The sequence below is a fragment of the Podarcis vaucheri genome (genome assembly GCF_965113315.1).
Source record: "Podarcis vaucheri genome assembly, chromosome: 10".
NCBI lineage: Eukaryota > Metazoa > Chordata > Lepidosauria > Squamata > Lacertidae > Podarcis > Podarcis vaucheri.
The window spans coordinates 13969111-13993893 of record NC_138748.1 but is presented as its reverse complement, the minus strand read 5'-3'; the positions used below and the strand labels follow the sequence as shown (position 1 = coordinate 13993893).

The following is a 24783-nucleotide window of genomic DNA, read 5'->3' as shown; positions in this document are numbered from 1 at the left end:
CTCAAGACGAAAAAATCCGTTCTGTGATTCTCTTCGTCTAGCGGTTTTTTCGTCTTGCGAAGCAAGCCCATTGACAGATTAGCGGATTAGCGGATTAGCGCTATTAGCGGCTTTTAGTGGCTTTTAGCGGCTTTTAGCGGCTTATCAGCTTATCGGATCAGCTGATAAGCGGCTTAGCGGCTTAGAAAAAGGGGGGCAAAAGGGAAAAAACCCCACAGGAACTCACAAGACATTTTCGTCTTGCGAAGCAAGCCCATAGGAGATTCATTTTGCGAAGCACCTCCAAAATGGAAAACTCTTTCGTCTAGCGAGTTTTTCGTCTTGTGAGGCATTCGTCTTGCAGGGCACCACTGTAAACCAGGCTCTGTCCAAGACTGGAGATCAAATCCCTCTTTCATTTCTTTTCAGCTACTAAATGTATCCAAAAGGTTTCTGCACATTATTATAAACTAATTGCTAACTTTCAAGAACTTTTTCTTGTCTTCAGTAAACGCCCAGCCTCAGCACACTCTAGCAGAGCTTACATTTGTGGGCCTGAAAAGCAAAGGTGCCAGTCACTATTATTACCTGTTGGCATTCAGCTATATGAGTTGCAGTGCAGCCACTGCCCATCTCATCTCTTGCAAAGCCTGCACTTTTGCATTGTGTGAGAGACTGCAGAATTGAAAAAGAGACAACTCTTGCAAAGGGCAGCATTGATGACTTAGCCAAAAAGAGAGAGGGAAAGACAACGGCCAACTTTAATAACAAAACAAAACAAAACAAACCCAACACTCAGTAATAATAAAAAAGAATGTCACACTATTCAGAAATTAACTTCTTTTGCAGCTGGAGAAGCTTTTCTGGGCAAGCTAAAGATTTTGATGCATGCTCTTAAAGGAGCAGGGACGCGGGTGGCGCTGTGGGTTAATCCACAGAGCCTAGGACTTGCCAATCAGAAGGTCGGCGGTTCGAATCCCCATGACGGGGTGAGCTCCCATTGCTTGGTCCCTGCTCCTGCCAACCTAGCAGTTCGAAAGCACGTCAAAGTGCAAGTAGATAAATTGGTACCGCTCCGGCGGGAAGGTAAATGGCGTTTTCGTGCACTGCTCTGGTTCACCAGAAGCAGCTTAGTCATGCTGGCCACATGACCCGGAAGCGGTACGCCGGCTCCCTCAGCAAATAAAGCGAGATGAGTGCCGCAACCCCAGAGTCAGCCACGACTGAACCTAATGGTCAGGGGTCCCTTTACCTTAAAGGAGCACTGTCCTATATTTTATTCTGTGAACTGCCCTGGGATCTTACGATGAAGGGCAATATATAAATTGAATAAACAAACAAACAAACAGCAGATGAATCTCGAGACGTTTCTAGAGCACTGTTTAGTCTTGTTATGTTGGATGGGTTTCAGTTAGTAAGGTGTGGACAAGGTACTGGTCTTTGTCAGAGTGACCATTTGTGCTCTGGACCCTTGCTCCTCTTGGCTGATAAAAGCAACCAGGGAGGGAACAGCTGGCTGGGCCAGGGAGGTGATTAATGCCTCACAGCAAGAGGGAGTGGTCCCTGCCTGTTGGAAGGAGGCAGAGGTAAGACCACTCCTCAAGAAACCCTCCCTATATTTGGAAAATCTCAGTAATTACCAGTTGCCAATCTCCCCTTCTTGGACAAGGTTCTTGAACGGGTGCTCATGGACCAGGTGCAGGTGCTGTTGGAGGAAATTGTATGTCTAGATCCATTTCAATTGGTGTTTCGTCCTGGTTTTGGCACAGAAATTGCTTTGGTCACCCTCTGTCAGGAGAGAAACAGGGGAGATGTGTCCTTGTTATTTCTCCTTGACCCCTTGGTGGCTTTTGATATATAAATTCAATAGATCATCATCATCAACAACAACATTTTAGAATGACTGTCTGAGTTAGGGGTGGGTAGCACCACTTGGCAGTGGTTCCAGTCCTACTTGAATGGTCATTTCCAGAGGGTGATGCATTGGGAGTGTTCTTCAGCCCCATGGAGCCTTCAATGTGGCATTCCTCAAGTTCAATCCCCCCCCCAAGCTGCTTAACATCTACATGAAATCGCTGAGTCGGGTTATCTGGAGATTAGGTGTATGTATGAAGGGACACGGGTGGCGCTATGGGTTAAACCCCAGAGCCTAGGGCTTGCTGATCAGAAGATCGGCGTTTGAATCCCTGCGACGGGGTGAGCTCCCGTTGCTCAGTCCCTGCTCCTGCCAACCTAGCAGTTCGAAAGTACATCAAATTGCAAGTAGATAAATAGGTACCGCTCTGGCAGGAAGGTAAACGGCGTTTCTGTGCACTGCTCTGGTTCACCAGAAGCGGCTTAGCCACATGACCCGGAAGCTGTATGCCAGCTCCCTTGGCCAATAAAGTGAGATGAGAGCCGCAATACCAGAGTCGGTCACTAGTGGACCTAATGGTCAGGAGTCCCTTTACCTTTACCTATCAGCAATATGCTGATGATACACATGTCTACTTCTCCTTTACATCTGCAGGCGTGGCAATGGATGTGCTGAACCATTGTCTTGCCTCAGTAATGGACTAGATGAGAGCCAATAAACAGAAGCTCAGTCCAGATAAGACTAAGGCACTGTTAGTGGGCGATTCTCTAGATTAGATGGATGAAAGGCTGCCTGCTCTTGATAGGGTTACACTCCCTCTGAAGATAGGGTTACACTCCCTCTTGGCTGCTAGGAGGAACTGGCATAACACAAAATGGCTGCCACACTCAAAGGAGCAAAAAAGAGGACCACAAAGCGTGTTCTCCCTAACAGAGAGTACGTGTTGTGGTTGGGGTAACAAGCCACCTTGCCATGACTAGGCAGATTTGTGAGAAACCCAAGCCTCCTAAGGGGTTAAGATTGGGTTGCTGGGGCAGTTTTGTTGTTGCCAAATTTGGAGGAGGGGTTAGAGTCTTTATATACAGGGGCCAGACGTTGGACTTCCTCTTGGCCGTTTTGCATCGGATCACCCGCCCTCCCTCCCTTTAATAGGGTGGTTTTCTTGTTTGCTTGACCTTGCTATGCCTGTCATGGGGTCATCTGCCTTGGTGCAGGGGCCTGGTAGGAATTTTGCCATCTGGCTGATTGGCTGGTGCCATTTGGTTTTCGCCTACTGCGTAGCAAATCATCACAACTTGTAAGGTTGGTGGTTAGGCATTGATTAAATTCGTGCTTGGAGGGGTAAGTGCCTATCCCTCCAAATGATGCGAAGGGAATTCCGTTAAAGGAATCCAGGGGCTTGCCATTCTTTTCGTCCTTGTCCCTGGAGTCGGACTTGGGCCGTGCAAGCCCCACAGGAACATGAGGGTGAGTAGTGCGAGACTGATGCCCAGCTTCACTTTCTCACCCAATACTTGTTTCCCACGCTGGCTTCCGTTGGTGTCCGGAAGGGCCAGCTCTGTCCTTGAGGGCAAGGACAGATAGTCATAACCAATGCCTAAGCAACCACTCACATTTTTTGTATTTGAATAAAGTTGTGGCCAAAATTATGCCAAAAACCTAAACAAAAATTGATGTGTGAAGTGTGAATTTTTGGGGGTGGCAATTGTGGGACTCAACACGCAAAATGGCCTGTGGACACCCACGCCCCCAAGTTCAGTTTCTATATCAGGCAGCACCTCACTTGTTTCTGAAGATAAGCTCTCTGCACCTCTCCTCCATTCAGAAGAGACCGCAGTCGCTTTCTTGCTATCCAAGGAAATGTGGACATGGTTAACTGAGGGGTGTTCAATGTAGGAGAGGCTGAGCAGGTGCAAACAGGAACTGAGCAGGAAGAACAAACTGTCTCTCACATATTGTGGATTTTACTGAGACCTTTTTTGGGTGCCATTGGAGGGTTCTAAATCACATGAGCAGCCTCTATGGGCTCCCTGCTCAATGGTTCCCTTCCCAACATGTGAATGTTGATGAAGCCAGTGAGAGAGATGATGGAGGTGGTGGAGCCAAGAGATTCAACCCTGCTCTCCCTATGATGTGATGGTAATATCGGGAGGGGGAAAGTGAAAAACACAAGCAGATCTATATGAACTTTACTATATGGCTCTTACTGACATAACTATATGGTGCTTATGTACCTTGTATAGTGCAATCCTAAATGGGTTGACCCATAATGTACACACCATACATTTATAGCAGGCTTCCTCAAACTCGGCCCTCCAGATGTTTTTGCCCTACAACTCCCATGATCCCTAGCTAGCAGGACCAGTGATCCGGGATGATGGGAACTGTAGTCTCAAAACATCTGGGGGGCTGAGTTTGAGGAAGCCTGATTTAAAGCAACCTGCAAAAAGCTCAAATACTGGGAACTATACTTTACTCCTCAGAAAGCTGCAATTCTCAGTACGCTTGACAAACTTTGGATATGTTTCAAATATATGATGTGTGCTTTCTTCATTGAACAAGGCTTCCACACATAACATCCCAATTCCATTCTTCTAAACATTTGCTTGCCACTGAAAATGAATAATCTGTTTCTTTCCCATCAGAGAAGGTAGCTTTTCTTCCTACAGTGGAACAAAAAAAATCATATACTCTATTCTCAGTGAAGCTTTGTTTCCTTCCACCCTAAAGAGAATCCCTTTTTTTTTTAAAAAAAAAATGCTCTTAAAAATTATTATTTAACAGCAAGCTGCTTCTTTGTTTTTCACATCACCTGAGGTGATGAGATGAAGAGGGCCAAGGAAAGGTCCCTCGAAGCACAACAATTACCTTTGGAGATGCGCTCCAGAAAATGCCAACTAACTGTCAGAAATGAAAGCAAGCTACGAGCAAATTAGTTTGGCTAAATAACACAGAGAATCTCCCTCCTGCCCTAAAAGCATTATTTTAAAAGGTGAGGATGGGGGGAAGGGATTGCTCATCCCTCCTGCCTTTTTCTAGGTCACCTCAGAACTTCAAGCTGCATGAGAAAGCTTGAAGTAAAAGTGCTAGAAAAGAGTCTGCGTAGCGTTATTGATCATTCTGGAAGTGGGAAGTACAAAACGTTATTGCGACAAGCTGAGCCACTGAGGTCTGGAGGCGTAGAACCTGCAGGAAGTCCTGCAGCTATTAAGCTTAGAAAGGTCACTACAGAAACAGTGTCAGACACTCTTCAGTGCTTTCCTTCTCCTCTTTTAATCCTGATTAGCTGTCAAACTTTGCTATCGCTTCCTAAAAAGGCAGGGGTTGGAAAAGAGAGCTGTCAGTTATAGCTACTGGTTTAGGGGAAAGGTGTTTGCTGCAGTTTTGTGAGGTTCAGCGATGTATCAGAGCTGCCATGCGCCCAAATAAATCACCACCTCTGATTAGGGATATGGGAGAAATTGTCCAGTTTTTATCTTACTGCAAACCTACCAAATATGTGCTTTTGGAACTAGTGGTCAAACTGAGACACATTTTGGAACTAGTGGACAAACTGAGATGCAACATTTTTAGCTGGATTTTGCTGCTGAACTACCACGGGACTCAGTTTAGCAGCTGCCCAACATTTATCTGAATTTTGTAATTTTGTAAAGATGCCCAACCAAATAAAGTATGCAAAAAGGTGCACGTTAGCGAAAAGTACAATTAAAATGTGCATATTCATGAATATAGCATTCATAAATGCATTATGTCAAGGGACAATTGCATATACCAGGCCTGTTTGCATATAAAACAGGAGAATTTTGCATACAAGCGCTTACAAATTTTCATGCAGACTTATCGCAAATGTATGTATCAATCACAGCAGGGTAATAGGATGCATAGATCAATTCTTTTTTTAAAAAAAAACCAAAAACTGGTGTTAATGTATTGTGGCATTGTGATGCAGAATGCAAGAAGGAGCTCTGTTTGTGAACAGGCCAACAGATGGCAAGTGTACTCAAAGGTAGCTTACAAGCCAGAATATAAATAGCAGTGGTGAACCACAAGAGAAAATATGCAATAGAACAAATCATTAAACAAAGCTACTTTAAAAGGCTCTTTGTTTTCCCTGCAAGTGGTTAAAAAGACCCTTTCAATAATTATATAATAATGATATATGCCTATAATCATGTCTGTGCATATGTGTATTTATTGCATCTATTTCCCGCCTTCTTTTCCCCAAGGAGCTCAAGGTGGCATACATGGTTCTCCCCCTCCTCGTTTAATGATGCTTTTATTTAATTATGATTTATGTCTTAGAACTTAGTTTTGCAAAAAAAGAGAGAGAGAGAGAGAGAGAGAGAACTGTTCATGACATCCAGTTGAAAGAAGACGAGACGATGGGTGTCAATTTGCATTTCTTAGTGCAGAAAGCATTGATCTGATGTTTAGAGATCTTTCCTGTTCTAATTAATTCAAGAGGGTTCTGGAAGCTTCCGGAAGTGTCTTTGTGTGAAAGAAACAAGCAGAAGGTTCATGTTGTTCGGGTTATTCTTTCAGAGAAGCTGAGTATAGCTGGTTTAAACTTGTTCTGTTATCTCTTTCAGTCAAGGTACTGCTGACTATAAAAGTAAGGCCTAGGTTTCACTTTTTCTTTCTATCTCACTTCCTTCTGATGTGGTGTTCTGCACATAGTATGCTTAGCGTCAGACCTATTATAAGTTATTGTAAGTTTAAGTTAAGTCTGCTGCAACTGGATTTCTTATGGATGGTGCCAATCCTGAATATATTGGCTTTGTGACCATTATGTTCATTTGCCTTCAGTAGCAGTAAAGCTCTTCTGGATGAAATATAATTGCCTCTGGTCTATTTTGGGGGAATCCTGCAATGTGTTTAAGTTTTTACTCTACTAACTATACATTGGAATCTGCTCTGGATCAATAGTGAGTAGAATTCCATGACATGGGATTCCAGGTTCGCTTCATATTTTGCAGAGCTACATATTCTGCAGACCATAAAGAAGTCTGATCGCCGAAAAATTGATGCTTTTGAATTATGGTGCTGGAGGAGACTCTTGAGAGTCCCATGGACTGCAAGAAGATCAAACCTATCCGTTCTTAAGGAAATCAGCCCTGAGTGCTCACTAGAAGGACAGATTGTGAAGCTGAGGCTCCAGTACTTTGGCCACCTCATGAGAAGAGAAGACTCCCTGGAAAAGACCCTGATGTTGGGAAAGATGGAGGGCACAAGGAGAAGGGGATGACAGGGGACGAGATGGTTGGACAGTGTTCTTGAAGCTACCAGCATGAGTTTGACCAAACTGCGGGAGGCAGTGGAAGACAGAAGTGCCTGGCGTGCTCTGGTCCATGGGGTCACGAAGAGTCGGACACGACTAAACGACAACATATTCCGCAAAGCTACAGAGTCACCATCACAGCTTGCCTGGATGGAGATGGGGCAGGGGAAAAGTGAACTTGAGGTTGTGTGGGCATACCAGTAGGAGCACCTGCTCAGCCCTGACCTCACCACAACCCTGTGCCACCCCCTGCAGGTAAGCTGCAGTGATGCTGGTGTCAGAGAGGTACCTTTCCAGCTCCTCCACACACCACACTGGTTGCTACTGTGTGGCCTACATGCAAGTCATGCATGAGCCAGGCTAAAAGTTGTAAGGAAACTCAATCGCTCCTTGCTGCCTTCGTCTCAAAGGAACTTACACGTTGCCTCCTTTTCCCAGAAAGGAACAGTGAACTCCACTGTCTTTTGTTGGAGATGTTACAAACAGGAAGGTCTATATGTGTGGAATGGCAGACTGGTCCCAGTCCCTTAACAATGATGTTCCAGAATGCTATGAAGGTTCCACCAAAGTACACAGATGAAGGAGCAGAAGAGGAATCCAGATAGCTTGAGCCATGCTGCCAGCTACCTGGTCTACCTAAGATCACACCCTTCTTGCCTGAATGGGAGTGTTCTTGTCCCACCCCTTGCTGGGGATTATTTATTCATACATACATACATACATACATACATACATACCTCTCCCATTTGGCTGGGTTTCCCCAGCCACTCTGGGTGGCTTCCAACAAAATATTAAAGTACAATAGTCCGTTAAACATTAAAAGCTTCCCTCAACAGGGCTGCCTTCAGATGTCTTCTAAAAGTCTGGTAGTTGTTTTTCTCTTTGACATCTGGTGGGAGGGCGTTCCACAGGGCGGGTGCCACTACTGAGAAGGCCCTCTGCCTGGAACCCTGGAACTTGGCTTCTCACAGTGAGGGAACCGCCAGAAGGCCCTTGGCGCTGGTCCTCAGTGTCTGGGCAGAACGATGGGGGTGGAGATGCTCCTTCAGGTATACTGGATACTTCCCCAGCTTCTTATTTCAAGGACAGGTCACATGGCCCAGTGAGGCCAATCACACCAAGGCATGTGTATCCCTATTTAGGACACAGAATTCCCCGAAGCTGACCTCTTCTGATGTGGGCCCATTTAGCAGTATGAAATTAGCTGGTTACCCATTCAGGGGACCAAGTAACATTTTCTGAGGAGTGTCCCATGACTAGCTGTTGGAGCACCCATTTTGCCTACTCCACACTGCTATTTATTTTCCCTGGGTGGTTTTTGGCTTTAATGCTACAGTGTAGGACAAGTAGTTTTGCCCAGTTGAGGAGACTTGGGGATTTCACATTCTACCTCTTCAGATCTGACTTGCCCTCAAGGTAGCCAGCTTAGTTTAAAGTTGCCCACAAGTAGCCAAACAACCTTTGATCTGATCTCTGCAGATCATCTATAGAGTAATGAATACAGTCATACCTCAGGTTAAATATGCTTCGAGTTGAGCACGTTCAAGTTGCGCACCTCGGAAACCCGGAAGTAACGGAGTGCGTTACTTCCGGGTTTTGCAGCTTGCGCATGCACAGGCGCTCAAAATGATGTCATGCACATGCGCAGAAGCAGTGAAAAGTGATGCGCGTGCTGTCGCTAGTTACGTTTACCTCTAGATGTGAACGGGGCTCTGGAACGGATCCCATTCATATCTAGAGGTACCACTGTAAAGCTGTGACCATTTAACCACACATATCTCTCATGTCTTCGTTCTAGGTGTGTAGACAATCAGAAATCAATGTATGAGTCAATTAAGATCTCTCTCTGAACATACACATTGTGAACATATACAGTTTCCAGCACAGTTCCCCAGAAGAAAATGACATTTTAAAGCTTACCTTTATCTACTGTTAGACTGCGATCATATACACTTACCTGGGAGTAACTAGCATTGAACTAAATAGGACATAGCTCTGAGTAGACATGCAAATGACTGCCCTGTTAATTTCACTATCCTTTATGGCAAATGACCTTAAATAAAGCTCCTTGCATCTGTTTGCCTACCAGTGTTCCCTGGTGTTATTATCGGATAGCTTTCCTCATAGCCACCCCAGAGAAAATAACTATATCCATTTCAGCTGATTTACAACCAAAATAAATACAGTCTGCTGTACAAATATTGAGTTTTACCCACAGTTAATCAATGTTAGATGAGTTTATCAGTTCTTTAAAGAAATTCCAGGAAGCCATCAAAAGTGGGTTGTGACTGGAACAGGTAATAAAGAGGCCAGACACCAATATATGGATTGAACCAGGTCCGCGGCTCACAGATCTCAGCAGAGGGATACAACTGTGCTGGAACGACCAAAATGGCCTTGTGGGAGCCACCCTGCCCAGAAGAAGAGACCCCAAAACTATTGTCTATTAGGAAACGTACAGAATACTAAGGCATTCAGTTAGATACCTGGTATCATCTGAATTTGAAATACAGTGGTACCTTGGGTTACAGACACTTCAGGTTACAGACGCTTTAGGTTACAGACTCCGCTAACCCAGAAATAGTACCTTGAGTTAAGAACTTTGCTTCAGGATGAGAACAGAAATCATACAGCAGCGGCGCAGCAGCAGCAGGAGGCCCCATTAGCTAAAGTGGTGTTTCAGGTTCAGAACAGTTTCAGATTAAGAACAAACCTCCAGAATGAATTAAGTTCTTAACCTGAAGTACCACTGTATATCCTCCATCACATCAGGCCATATTATGCATGCTTAGAGAGCTAGTAGGACCTGCTGTGACAAGCGGGGACATTGTGGAATATATTGACCCTACTGAAGACCATGAAATAATCCGTTCCAAAAAGTATGGTGGACCAGAATTCTCTCAGGTGTGCTAGGTCACTTGTATTGACTATTTTGTTTGAAAGACATGGAAATACATAAAACAGAATAAAGTACATTACAAAGTTAAAATAATTATTTGAACCAGACATTCTGTCAGATAGGAGTTTGCTTCCCTGAAGAATTTATCTTGCCATTTACAAAAACATTTCCCCTTAAAATGGCTGCCCCAAAGGCAAAACAGACCACTTTTCAGAGACCTATCCCCTAAGAAAAAATTAATCAAATACCTAGGCGATCTCCCAACTGGGAGATTTAAATCTTCGAACAAAGCTGTTCTTAAATCCTCATAAATTGGGCAAACTAGTAAGCAGTGGCATAAGTCTTCAAGCACATTACATCCACATAGGGAAACTCTATCTTCATAGGAGATGTAAAATATGCATACATTTCTTCTTAATTTTTTTAAAAAGAGTTCTGGTTCATTTTTAAAAACAAAGAACTGCGTCATAAAATTCAGAGAACTGCGAAATCCAAAGAAGAATTACTTTCTGATCAGTAATCAACAATTGCTTCATGATCCAGGAGGTATGAATTAGTTCAGTGTGCTTATAAATGTGGACTAAACAAAATTTCCTACACCCCTATTTCTTATAGTCCAATATGTTATTACTTATGTATTTCTCTTTAAACAAATTCCAGCCTTATTAGCATTATCATTTCCTTTTTGTGTCCTTTCCTGCTAAAATGAAATGTTGAGCTAGGGAAAAAAATAAGTATTCTTCTTGTCTCTTTTCACAGAAAATGTCACAAATGTCTTTACAGGACATGATCGTGTAAGAAAAGTCTAGTGTAGCAGCAAGCAATGTATGTTCAATAGCTATGTATCAATTCCAATGAAATTATCTTGATAAACATCTGAATGACGTTCTCAGATGATTTAGTTAACCATTATAAAAAGGAAGCCAATTAACAATGGCTATCCATGTTGCTACAGTAGTTATTTTATTGTTATAGTGTGGCAGACGCCATTAAAAAATTGATACTTGCCATCTTCTAACATTGTGGCTCTTTAGGGCACTTAAGATGGGGAGTGGTGGCTTCAGATATATGTGTTCTACAATTCCAATCAGAGGTGATAATTGGCTATGCCGAGTGGGACTGATGGGAGTTGGGCTCCAAGAACGTAGGGAGGGCCACAGGTTTTCCACCTTTGTCTTGGGAAATGCCTGAGTGATATGGGCTTCTCACGTACTATACAGTAGAAATGCAGCCAATAAACAAACAATGAGGGAGAACTTTATGAAGGCATGCATACCAGCAAGACCATGTCAACTAGACCATCATATTTTCATGATGGAAGGAAATGAACTAGAAACTGTAAGGGTTATGAATATGACCAACAATTTTTGTTGGTACTATAAAGGTAAAGGTACCCCTGACCGTTAGGTCTAGTCATGGACAACTCTGGAGTTGCATGCTCATCTTGCTCTATAGGTCAAGGGAGCCGGCGTTTGTCCGCAGATGGCTCAGATGGTCATGTGGCCAGCAGGACTAAGCTGCTTCTGGCAATCCAGAGCAGTGCATGGAAACACCATTTACCTTCCCGTCGGAGTGGTACCTATTCATCTACTTCCACTTTGACGTGCTTTCGAACTGCTAGGTGGGCAGGAGCTGGAACTGAGCAACGGGAGCTCACCCTGTCACAGGGATTCAAACTGCCAACCTTCTGATCAGCAAGCCCTAGGCTCTGTGGTTTAGAGCACAGCGCCACCCACGTCCCTGATGGTATTATAAAAGTCGTGGCCAACTCTGGGGTTGCGGCACTCATCTCGCTTTATTGGCCGAGGGAGCCGGCGTACAGCTTCCGGGTCATGTGGCCAGCATGACTAAGCTGCTTCTGGCGAACCAGAGCAGCCCACGGAAACACCGTTTACCTTCCCGCCGGAGCGGTACCTATTTATCTATTTGCACTTTGACGTGCTTTCGAACTGCTAGGTGGGCAGGAGCTGGGCCCAAGCAACAGAAGCTCACCCTGTCACAGGGATTCGAACTGCCAACCTTCTGATCAGCAAGCCCTAGGGCTCAGTGGTTTAGACCACAGCGCCACCCGCATCCCTGTTGGTACTATACTGCAGCCTTATTCTTTGATTCAGAATTCATCTGCTGAAGTCCAGCCCATCATGCATATCAATTAGGGTAATTAGCTCCTCAGCAAGACAAGTGGCAATCTTCTTCAACTCCTAAATTCAGTGATCCAAATGGGAGATAAGGCATTCAACTTTGGCTCCCCATAGAGTCATGTCTGAATTGTATACTTAGATCCTTCTAACTGGTGTACAGGTAAAGACTTCATTTCATTATTCCTAATTTTAAAAGCCGGTGGGTTTTTGTTTCTTCTTCTTTCTTTCTTTTTAACAAAATACATATTTCAGAAGAACCAGTGTAGTTCTTTGTGGAATCAGTAATCCTATTCTGTATGCAGCAACATGACAGAATTAGTGGACAGGTAGGCAAACGACTATTATTATCTTAAAGGATTAGCTCAGTAATCCAACGACAGAAAAGACTTTTTAAAAGGACACACACTCAAGTCTCATTTTCTCATTAAAAACAAATATGGTTTCCTCCTAATGGTTTCTAGTGTGTAGTAATAATTATAAGAGGAGAATTTTTGTTGTCTTTGTTGCAAACTTTAGTTCACATCATCATTATCTGTTTTTCCATCCAGAATATGCCATGCAATTGATCAACATTTTCATATTGGATTATTTCATTTACACATAAAGGGCATCTGTGAGGCACAGCCACTAAAGTCAGCATTCTCAATGAACCTCTCATAAATTTATGCTGTTTTGTAGACTATTTAACTAGTTGAAATGTTTCTCATAATTTGGGGGAATGGGCTATATGGACAACATCTGCATCAGAAATTTGGAAAGAAAGTGAAGCATGCTAAGTCAATAATCCTACCCTCTACATCATAAATATTTCTTTGCGAATAACATTATTAACATTACCATCATAACCCTCCTCTTCCTACTGTTCACCCTAAGGTTGGAGTGTGAGTTAGAACAATTACATACATAATTTTATTTGTATGCCACCTTTCCACAGTTCAAACCATGCATAAGGCAGCTTACAAAATGAAATATATACACCGTATTTTTTGCTCTATAAGATGCACCAGACCACAAGACACAGCTAGTTTTTGGAGGGGAAAAACAAGAAAAAAAATATTCTGAATCTCAGAAGCCAGAACAGCAAGAGGGATCGCTGTGCAGTGAAAGCAGAAATCCCTCTTGCTGTTCTGGCTTCTGTGATAGCTGCGCAGCCTGCATTCGCTCCATAAGATGCACACACATTTCCCCTTGCTTTTTAGGAGGGAAAAAGTGAGTCTTACAGAGCAAAAAATATGGTATATATATCCATAATTATAACATGACAAATGTAGTCATGAACAATAAATAAAACATTAAAAAATGCACAACCAAACTGAACAATTTCCACATAAATCACAAGTTCAAAGAGAAATATACAAGAAACCAAAAGCAACACACCCAACCCAAACAAAGAAACCCAAACAACACCCCAGCCCAAGAGTCTGTTCAACAGCCTTAGCATTTGTAGCTGTGTCCAGTCAGTACCCAACTAAATCAACGTGTGCGTGGAACAACTTCAATAAGTACAACATCTGAGGACATAGCACTAACATAAAGGACAACAAAAGACAATAAAGCATTTACTACACCATGTCTTCAATCTGGCCTGATCCTCATGCTCAGAGACAATCATTTATGGGCCCATTAAGACTTGTATTACAGGGTACCTTGGTTCTTGAACGTAATCTGTTCTGGAAGTGCGTTCCAAAACCAAGGTACGCTTTCCCATAGAAAGTAATGCAAAATGGATCAATTCGTTCCAGACTTTTAAAAACAACCCTTAAAACAGCAATTCAACATGAATTTTACTATCTAATGAGACCATTGATCCATAAAATGAAGGCAATAAACAATGTACTGCAGTCGCACAATCAGTCAGTTGGTAGCTGAACTGGGTTCCACACAGTCACAAAAGCAAAACAAAAAGAGCTGCAGAAGCAAAAACACAAAATAACAGACAGACCTCAGTGTAACACTCAGAACGGAAGTGTGCCACTCAAATCGGAAGTGTAGCACTCAAAACGGAGCATGTTCGGCTTCCGAAAAAAGTTCACAAACCGGAACACTTCTGCAGTGTTTGGATTCCAAGTTGTTTGAGTACCAAGGCATGTGAGTACCAAGGTGTGGTGATCACACAGGGACCTTGGACGTTTCACCGTCTATTGATCCCTGTGCCACCGCTTTATTTCTCACTGCCACCACCCAGGCCTTACCTGGTACAATACTGAGTCCAGTCAGGGTTAAATTGGAACATAAGCTTCTGTTTATTTATTGCAGTTTATCAGTCAATTGCAATCATGGGGTGTCTATCCAGTCCTATAACTTCCACTACCTGCTCTCACTCACTAAACCACCTCTCAGATATTTACTTGTCTTCCTAGCCCCTAACTGTTCCTGACTCAGCTTATTTCGCTACACTAACTCAACCTACCCCCAGACTCTATCCCAATTCACTTCCACTCCCACTCCCACTCCCACTCCAACCAACCACCCAACTCCCAACAAACTCCTCCCTTTGCTCCTCTCAGAGCTGGTTTTATAGTCCCTCTGACTCCACCCCCTGGGTCCTGATTGGGTAACCTGTTTAACTCTTTCACCTCCAGCATTCTCATATGTTAATCGGAAGTGTAACACTCAAAACGGAGCACGTTCGGCTTCCGAAAAAAGTTCGCAAACCGGAACACTTCTGGGTTTGCAGTGTTTGGGTTCCAAGTTGTTTAAGTACCAAGGCATTTGAGTACCAAGGTACCACTGTACTGATATTATACCACACGTGGACTTGGGTGGGACAAAAAGTGCCTCTGTTATCGTTGATCACGAAAGTATTATAATGCGTTCAAAAGAAAGCTGGCATTTCACAAAGAGTCTGGCATATGCCCAGTGTTTAGAAATGATTTCTTACATAAGTTATGAGTTTTCAAGAGACCTGAGACCTTTCATGTCCAAGTCTCATGGGTGCTAATTAAACTGTGACTGATAATAATCTTGTCTTCTCATGCTGTACTCCTCTGTTCTATCATGTACAGGTGTTTGAACTAATGAGAACACTCCCTGGATTATCTTCAGGGTTTATTCTTAGTATTTAAAGAAAACAGAGCCATGTATACCTGAATTAAAAGCACATTTTAGTCCCAAGGAAAACAATAACAGTTGATTCAAAGCTAACTTACAGCCTGATCTTTACTCTGAAATCTTATTGAGTTCTACTACAACAACAACTCAGAAACAGTTCCGGCCTTATATAGAACTCCCTCCAAAGGTTGGGCCACTCATTTTCAGTATTTGAAAGGGCTTTGAAAACCCACCTTTTCCAAATGACTTTTGATATACTTTACTTGGTTATGATTTATTGAGGTTTTGTAGCTGTTTTATTGATCATTTGTTGATTTTATCAATGTTTTATCACTGTGCTTCTGGATACGGTTTTTATACTGGTTGAATTAGATTTCAATGTACTGTTGATTTCTTTTTCATTTCATGTTAGCCTTTTTATACTATATTGTTTTTCTATGCTTCTAATTACAATGGTACGTTGGTTTTCGAATGTTTCCATTGACAAACGTTTCTGAACTTGAACGCCGTAAACCCAGAAGTAAATGCTTCCATTTTCAAACACGCCTTGGAAGTCAAATTTCTGAGGCGTCTTCCGTATTGAGTCTTCCGTTTTGAGGCTTCCATATTGAGTCTTTGGTTTTGTTTCAGAACTTGAACGGTCTTCCAGAATGGATTACGTTGGAAAACTGAGGATTGGTTGGCTCCAGAGATAAATATTTAAATACTAATTAAATCAATCAATCAATCAAGGGTTCTATCCAATGATCCTGTGCCACTCTCACAACAGATTTCCTTGTGCACAACAGATCTCTCTCTTCTCTCGTCTGCAACCCCCCATCCTTTGAATCTGGTCAAAAGGGTTGGGGGACCCTATGCAGCAGATTTTGTGAACATGCAGATGGAGGAGAGATAGGGGAGACTCATTTTTTGATCAGAGTTTCATTTTTACAGTTTTGGATACAGCCTCAAGTGATAGATTTCAATGGAACATTCCCTGGCAAGTGTGTGCAGACGATGGAGGTCTTAGCTTTTCAACAATAATACACAGATGTTTCTGAAAATCTTACATCTCTATGAGACTGGTATTAAACATGGATCTGATGTTCACATGAATAAAAATCTTATTCACTATTCAACTTAACCCCACTCCCCTCTTCCTCCAAGCGCTTAACCTGGTTTGCTGTTCCCAACCTTTCAGGTCCAGCTAAGGTTATTGTCAATGCTGGGTTCAAAACGGTTTGATTTAATTGATTTAATTACTGTCAGAAAGGGCTTTGTCCCCAGTGTTGTCATCTTAAATCAGAAAATGGTGTTAAGCTGTCAGTGCAAGTAAAGTGTTTGAATGCAGATCTGCAGAGATGCTTACATCAAAATATCACTCGGGGCTAAGGCACCGCAAAGCTGTTTGCTAACCACTGAGATGATAGTAAACATATCAACAATAATTGTGTCCAACCCATATGCATTCAGCATTATGCAGACATCGGAGAACTAGAGAAAGCCGCAAGTGATCACCTTCTGTATTATCCCGTCATCTACAATGGATGGCTCATATTAGAGTTGCCATCAAATTGTGCAAACAAGTGGAATCGTACAATGGATCTGGCAGTGTCTACTTGGAGCAATTTTTTCCAAGGAATTTTAAATGAAATTATGAAAGAGTTTGAAGAGGACTAGAAATATTTCTTAGGAAGGTGGGTTCCCAATGCCCTACCTAAGACCCTTTATTGTAGGATGTTAAATTTCATTGTAAGTGTGCTGTAGTTGTTTTCTGATCTTCACCAGCGCTTGCATGCCCTTTAGGAAATCCATGACTGCTACAGCTCTCCATGCAGTGGACAAAGACTTTCCTCCATTGCATCGCTGACAATTTAATTTCCCAGAAGGTGGAAGAACCAACAAGGGGATCATCTATTTTGGAACTGGTCCTCACCAATAGGAAGGAACTGATTGAAGTGGAAGTGCTCAGAAACTTGGGAGGAAGTGATTGTTGTTCAATTTCTTTACAAATGACATGGATGAAAGAATTAAGGGGATGTTCATCAAATTTGAAGATGACACCAAACTGGGAGGGGTAGCTAATGCCACAGAAGGCAGAATCAGAATTCAAAATGACCTTAACAGATTGGAGAACTGGGCGCCAGCTAACAAAATGAATTTCAATAGGGACAAATGTAATGTTCTGCACTTAGGAAGGAGCAAATGCACAAATATAGGATGGGGGACACCTGGCTTACTAGCAGTACATGCAGAAAGGATCTAGGGGTCTTGGTGGACCACATGATAACATGAGTCAACAGTGTGATACAGCAAAAAATGCTAATGCTATCCTACACTGCATCAACAGAAGTGTAGTGTCCAGACCAAGGGAAGTAATAGTGCCACTCTGTTCTGCCTTAGTCAGACCACACTTGGAATACTATGACCAATTCTGGGCACCACAATTTAAGAAGGACGTTGACAAGCTGGAAGCTGTGCAGAGGACGACAAGCAAGATGATCAAGGGTCTGAAAACTAAGCCCTTTGAGGAGCGCTTGAAGAAGCTGGGATGAGACTGAGAGACGATAGCTATCTTCAAATATCTTAAGGGTTGTCCATGGAGGAGGGAGCAGGCTTGTTTTCTCCTGCTCTGGAGGGTAGGACTCCAACCAATGGCTTCAAGTTGCAAGAAAGGAGATTCTGACTAAACATTCAGGGGAAAGAGCTGTTCAGCAGTGGAACAGACTCCCTCAAGAGGTGGTGGGCTTTCCTTCCTTGGAAGTTTTTTAACAGAAGTTGGATGGCCATCTGTCATGGATGCTTTAGCTGAGATTCCTCCATTGCAGAGAGTTGGGCTTGATAATCCTTGTGGTCCCTTCCAGTTCTTTGAGTCTATTATTCTGTGTCTACTCAGAAGTAAGTCCTATTGATTTCAATGGAACTTACTTTCAAGGGAGTCTGTGCAGGGTTGCAGCTCTAATGTGTCATCCCAACCTCTCAACTAACTAGAAGGGATCCCTATATTTATAGCACCTTAAAAATGTGCTGACACCTTCTCCACTGGTGGGAATGTGTGAAATCTGAGTCTTTATTTCACTTCTCAAATATACTTCTATTTCCCCATATATATAGTGCATGTTTGAGACATTTTATTCACATAAAGTGTATCATGGTAATTTTTTTGGCAGCACCCTTTTGTCACCCTTTTTATTTTGGAAACCCTATCCAGATATGCAAAGTTGACATACATTTTAATATGAAATTTACTTTTTATACATAATATATATTTTTAAAGTACAGATTCATGTACACTTGGGTTTTTGTGTTTATCATCTAACATTTATGGATAATATTAATGTATGTTTTAAATACCATGTAAACTGTTTAGAGCTTTCAGCAATTAAGCATATATGAGTTTTATAAATAAATAATCAAAAGTCCTTTGTTTGTCGTGCAGATCGAAACCATTATATGCAGCTGGCTTATTGCACATTCCATGCATATCAAGTAGTTCTCTCTTTAAAAAAAAAAAAAATATTTATTGAAAGTTTTTAAGATATAACAACAACAAAAAAGGAAAAATAAACATGCAAAATGAAAAACAGTTAAAAACACACATTAATTTTCAATAACATAACTTCCATACACTTATTTCCTCGGACCTCCTCATACCTCCCTTCTTTGTATTCCACTTCAATTTGTTAGTTCAGCAAATCCTTACCATTAAACTTTTACCCATTTGTAAACCTTTTTTTTTCATATCTCCTAAACCATTACAGCTGGAAACCCCTTAGTTTCTATCCAACATCCTTCTAACATTCATTAATTTTACAATATTTCTGTAAATAGTCTTTAAATTTCTTCCAGTCTTCTTTCACCAACTCTTCTCCCTGGTCTCGGATTCTGCCAGTCATTTCTGCCAATTCCATGTACATATCAAGTAGTTCTCAAGCCGAATACCTGCCTAGGACACCTATCCATATAGGCAAATTTCCTTCACCTGACTTATCCAACAGTTTTCATGGTACAGCTGCATTATCCTGCACTGCTATGCTGATGCAATCCTGTCTTCCGTTCCTAGCAATCTCCTGGTTCCTTACCTGGACAAACTAAGTGTGGCTTAGAGCCTAGAAAAGGACTCTGACTCATTGCATCTCACTCCAGTTGCCTCTTTACAAGGACACTGAAGACTTGCAGCACCCTTGATTTACCATGGCTATGGATGCCAAAATCTGCCAACTGGCACAGTCAGTTCTCCACACGAAACCCAAGTGCCCTTGCAAAGGTTTGCCAAGCCATTTCCTTATATAATACAGGGTGCATGTTTTCTTATTGATTTTTAATATTGAACATTCTGTTTTTTCCAGAAAGGTGCACCATCTAAAGTAGATCCTATTGTGCATACAAATTGTACAACTAGCACATTTTAACTACTACAGATAGCTTTGCAGCCACATTATTGCTTATCCTAAAATCCCTTTTGTTTCACATCACTTCTGTGCCGTGTAACTATAAATAAGCTAATAGCTCAGATTCTATAGTTATATAATGCTATTGCAATTATGTCTCCAGTGTATCAAATCCATGCAAAATGCATGCCCTATTCCTGCTTCAGGGAGGGAAAAGTAGGGAAGCATAAATATTTCAAGCGATGCTTGGGGCAAACATGGTATTGTTATGCACCTGCAGATGGTGCTATATCACAACGTTTTCCTTTGTGATATCAGATCAGAATATACTGATTGCTCTAGCTTTGATCTTGCCATTATATATGGACGGATTTTTTTATTTTAAAAAATGCCAGATTTTGCACAGGAAAATGTCACTGTGGGCAAAGTCCCAATGAGATGCAAAAATTTACGCAGAAAATCCCAGTGTTTTCATACATCAAAACACGCGATGCTCACAGTGCCCTCAGTCTTTGAAGCATTTTGTTAAGAACTGGTAAGAGATCTCCTGTTTGCATTCCCTTTTATTGCAAGGCAAGGCAAAAGTCCCCTGTGCAAACCCTTCTTGATTTTGTGCAACTTCCACCTGTGGCTTGAACATCAGATATCCATGGTGGATTGTGGCTGTTGACTGTGGGGCATGAACAATTATTGGGAACAATTGTTGCGTGTCGAGGTCCCCAAGCCACCCCCCAAATAACTCACAACGCACACTTAATTTTTGTTTAAGGTTTTTGGCATAATTTTGTCCACAATTTTATTTAAATACAAAACCGTGAGTGGTTGTTTAGGCATTGGTTAAGACTATCTGTCCCCCCGCCTGGGGACAGAACTGACTTCCGGGCACCACCGAAAGACAGTGCGGGGGAAAGCAAGTCAGGGAGAAATGGAGCTGAGTCACAGACCCTCAATTCTCATCCGCACTGTGGGTGGCACTGTGATATAAACCACTGAGCCTCTCGGGCTTGCCGATCAGAAGGTCAGTGGTTCAAATACCCGTGACTGAGTGAGCTCCTGTGGCTCTGTCCCAGCTCCTGCCAACCTAGCAGTTCAATAGCACACCAGTGCAAGTAGATAACTACCTGCTGTGGCAGGAAGGTAAATGGCATTTCTGTGCACTCTGGTTTCTGTCACGGTGTCCAGTTGTGCCAGTAGCGGTTTAGTCATGCTGGCCTCATGACCTGAAAAGCTCTCTGTGGACAAACACTGGCTCCCTCGGCCTGAAAGCGAGATGAGCGCCACAACCCCATAGTCGCCTATGACTGGACTAAACTGTCCAGGGGTCCATTACCTTTTATTTTTACCTTTTATGTACATTTAAAACACATGGATTCACTCAAAGAATCTTGGAAACTGTACATGGCTTCCCTCAAAGAATCTTGGAAACAGAGCTAAAATCCCAAGCACCCTTAGCAAACTATAATTATCAGGATTCTTTGGGAGAAGTCTTCACACAAAAATCTCTACATATTTTCTTGTTTGGAGAACTAAAGCACAAAATTTAGAGAAACAAACCAATTCCCTCCTTCTTGTCTACCCGCAATAGTGGGGGGAGTGGTCTTCCAAATGTACCAGAATGGGCATTGCAGGTTGCTGAGATATTAGTGACATGAAGAACTGACTACAATGATGGATGAAGGGAGGTGTTTTTTTTTTTAAAAAAAACAATAATAATAATAATAAATTTTATTTATACCCCGCCCTCCCCAGCCAAGGCCGGGTTCAGGGCGGCTAACAAGCAATAATAAAAACAAGTTGAATGAATACAACTTAAAAACAAGATTAAAATACATTAAAAAATTGAAACATTAAAATGCAGTCTCATCACAGGAGGAGAAAGGAAAAAAAGAAAGAGGGGGAGGGAATCAAATTGACTCCAAGCCAAAGGCCAGGCAGAACAACTCAGTCTTACAGGCCCTGCGGAAAAAAAGCCGATCCTACAGGGCCCTGGTCTCATGAGACAGAGCGTTCCACCAGGCTGGAGCCAGTGTTGAAAAGGCCCTGGCTCTGGTTGACAACAACAACAACCTCTGTTTGTTTAAAGCTGGAAGTTTTTTATACGTTGATATAAATATCTGCTTTGTAAAGATCTTCATGTGGATGCAAAACTGCTCTTGATTCCAGAAAATATATAACATTACATAGCATCCAGCAGCCAAATTGTGGAATTCATTATCATCTGAGATGGCTCCTGGTTGGAATTAGTGGCGTCTGTTGTGCAGCTGCCTGGAAAAGAGTAGACTGAGAGGCAAGGGCGCCAACTTGCTCCCCACATTGTGGGGGCCTGGCATCACCTGACCTGTCCCACCCCCATTCGTTGCCCATTCTGCCTCGCCTGTCCCGTCAGCACTTGCCTGAGGGTGGGGGGCACGGAGGGCAAAAATCACCCTTCATGCTTTCTGCCTCCACACTGTGGGCCAGTGCTCGCCCAGAGGCAGTGGGGGGATGGTGGCCCCCTCAATATTGGTGGCGCTGCCCAGAAATATTGAGGGGGCTGAAGCCTCTTCCACCCCTATAGTTGACCCCACCGCTTAGACTTATGATAGCCAACTTCAAACATCTCAATGGCTGTCACATTGCAATATGAAGCTTGTTTTCTCAAGCTCCAGGGAGTAAGACCAAGCTAATGGATTCAAGTAATGAGAATGAAATTTCCAACTAGACATCAGGAAGAACTTTCTGATGGAAAATGCTGTTTGACAGTGGAACAGATTCCCTCAGAAAGTGGTTGATTCTCCTTCACTGGAGGTTTTTAAGCAGAGGTTGGAGGGCTATCTGTCATGGATATTTTAGTTGAGATTATTTCATTGCAGGATGACCCGCAGGAAACCTTCCCACTCTATAATTCTATGAAAAAGGTCTACACGGTCCCAAATTTATCTTTGCTAGGCTTGCACCAAGTCTTGGTGCATTGAAACAGAGAGATGATGGCTATTCCCACAAATGCAAACTTTCCCCTTCTTATCTCAGTACAAACAGTGGTGGCAACAGCAATGACATCCATGCCACACGAAGGCTTGGTCTGGGGCTAATAGTCCTCCATGTCTGGATCACTCATTTGCAAGCTGGATCTCTCCAAGGTACTACAATCCTTTATTCCCTTTCAACCCAAACACTTTCTGATAGAAAATCATCCGGCCAATTGCACAATCAATGCATATTCAAGTAATTATCTCATCATTTGTCTGAGAGCTTTCACCCATACAAATTGCCGTGCATTTTCCAATTCCGACAAACAATTAAGAATACGATTAGCTTGGAGAATAGTGAGACCTGCCCGCTTCAAAGCTCTTGGATTTACAGCAGCCAGACAGGTATGTTGGCTTTCTTGACATTGCACCACGATACTGCTTGACCACACAAAACCTTCTATATGTGTACAGCAAGTTGTAGTGGCGATTCTAGCATCCGTTTTAGATGCAGCGATTGGCTTCTTCAGAACCCATGAGATTTTGGGAATCTTGGTGGATTCAAGAGGATGAGCAACTTCACTAAAATTCTTCCACAGCAAAGCCTAGTGACTTCATCCATTTGTAAACCTGCATGAGACAAAATCAGAAGTATGTGTGTGGCCAGTATGTTGTTATTCAAGTATTACTGAATATACTTCCTTGTTTCCCACATCACTATAGTTAGATTAAAAGCTCCACGTCAGAGGTAGGTAGCACTACACCCTCCAGTTGTCGATGCTGAATTTCAACTCCCATCAGACCCAGCCAGCACAGCCATTGGTTAAAGATGACAGGAATTATAGCCCAGCAACTTCTAGAAGGCATCACATTGGTTGCCCGTGCTCCAGGTCATGTAGAAGATGATCATGTGGAAGTGTATTGCCATAGTGGCATCCCAAATCCATGATACATTGTTGTTGTTTAGTCAATTAGTCGTGTCCAACTCTTCATGACCCCATGGACCAGAGCACACCAGGCACTCCTGTCTTCCACTGCCTCCTGGAGTTTCGTCAAACTCATGCTGGTAGCTTCGAGAACACTGTCCAACCATCTCGTCCTCTGTCATCCCCTTCTCCTTGTGCTCTCCATCTTTCCCAACATCGGAGTTTTTTCCAGAGAGTCTTCTCTTCTCATGAGGTGGCCAAAGTATTTGAGCCTCAGCTTCAGAATCTGTCCTTCCAGTGAGCACTCAGGGTTTCTTTCCTTCAGAATAGATAGGTTTGATCTTTTTGCAGTCCATGGGACTCTCAAGAGTCTCCTCCAGCACCACAATTCAAAATCAAAAATGCATGTGGGAAAACATGTGAACCTAAGTGGACAGTTGAAAGCAAGGAGAGCAAGATAATAGAGAAGAATCTCTGGTGCCCCATGGGATTCATCAACTACTGATGCTGATTCACTGATGTAAATATATTGCTTAGGACCACGACATTGAAATTTATAAATAAATTATTCCTGGTGACTTTGCACATGACTAAGAAGATACATTAATATTGCATCAATCCTTGAACGCAAATCTTTGATGCCATTAAAACAGTTCCGTGAATTTTGGTCTGTGAAAAAGTCACTTTTCACTTTCTTCTGTTCGAAAGGAATCTACAGCTCACTGGCAAAAATAAAATAAAATCTCTGTGAATCAGCACGTTTGAAGATGAAACAGAATAATGCTTATTGATATATTGCATGTGACCATTGTCATTGCATTCTATCTTCCAGAAACCTATGTTTCCTATATTAGTTTTGTGGGGTGGAAGGGTTAGCTTTGGGGGGGGGGAGCGTGGATTTTGTTTTGTTTTGCTTTTTGCTGATGTTTGCATTTCTGTAGGGAGATGGTCTCCTGCTACAGATAAATACCATCTGGTTCCAGAGATTAATCCAAACTTGAGGAAATATGCCAAACATAAAATGTGTTTCTTGACATCTGTTCTGAATATGTCTATAGTTTTGCATGTTTGCTCCTCTGCTGATTTTGTTCCATATCATTTAGAAAACATTTAACTAGTGCTCGGTGAGTTTGGTTGCTTTGTTTAGTAATTGACTATTTTCTCCCTGTATATTGCCTTTAGACTTTCCTTTTCCTCTGCATTCTGTTCAGCAATGATTATCATAAGAAGCACTCTGCATTTTTCATTCATTTAGAGTTTGGCTTCCCTGTCCCATAGAGTCAAGGGTAGATAACAGTACCACAAGGCAGGAAACAATGGATTCCTGTTCCGGATC

The 24783-nt window shown here is 42.5% G+C and overlaps 1 long non-coding RNA gene across 1 annotated transcript in view; it reads right to left on the bottom strand.

Moving 5' to 3' along the window:
- LOC309541801 overlaps nucleotides 1-21838 on the bottom strand; it is a 30352-nt gene extending 8514 nt beyond the window's left edge. Inside the window, exon 1 of the long non-coding RNA XR_014223947.1 lies at nucleotides 21754-21838. This is a non-coding gene — a long non-coding RNA (uncharacterized lncRNA). The remainder of the gene's footprint in view (nucleotides 1-21753) is intronic.
- Nucleotides 21839-24783: the final 2945 nt, after the last annotated feature.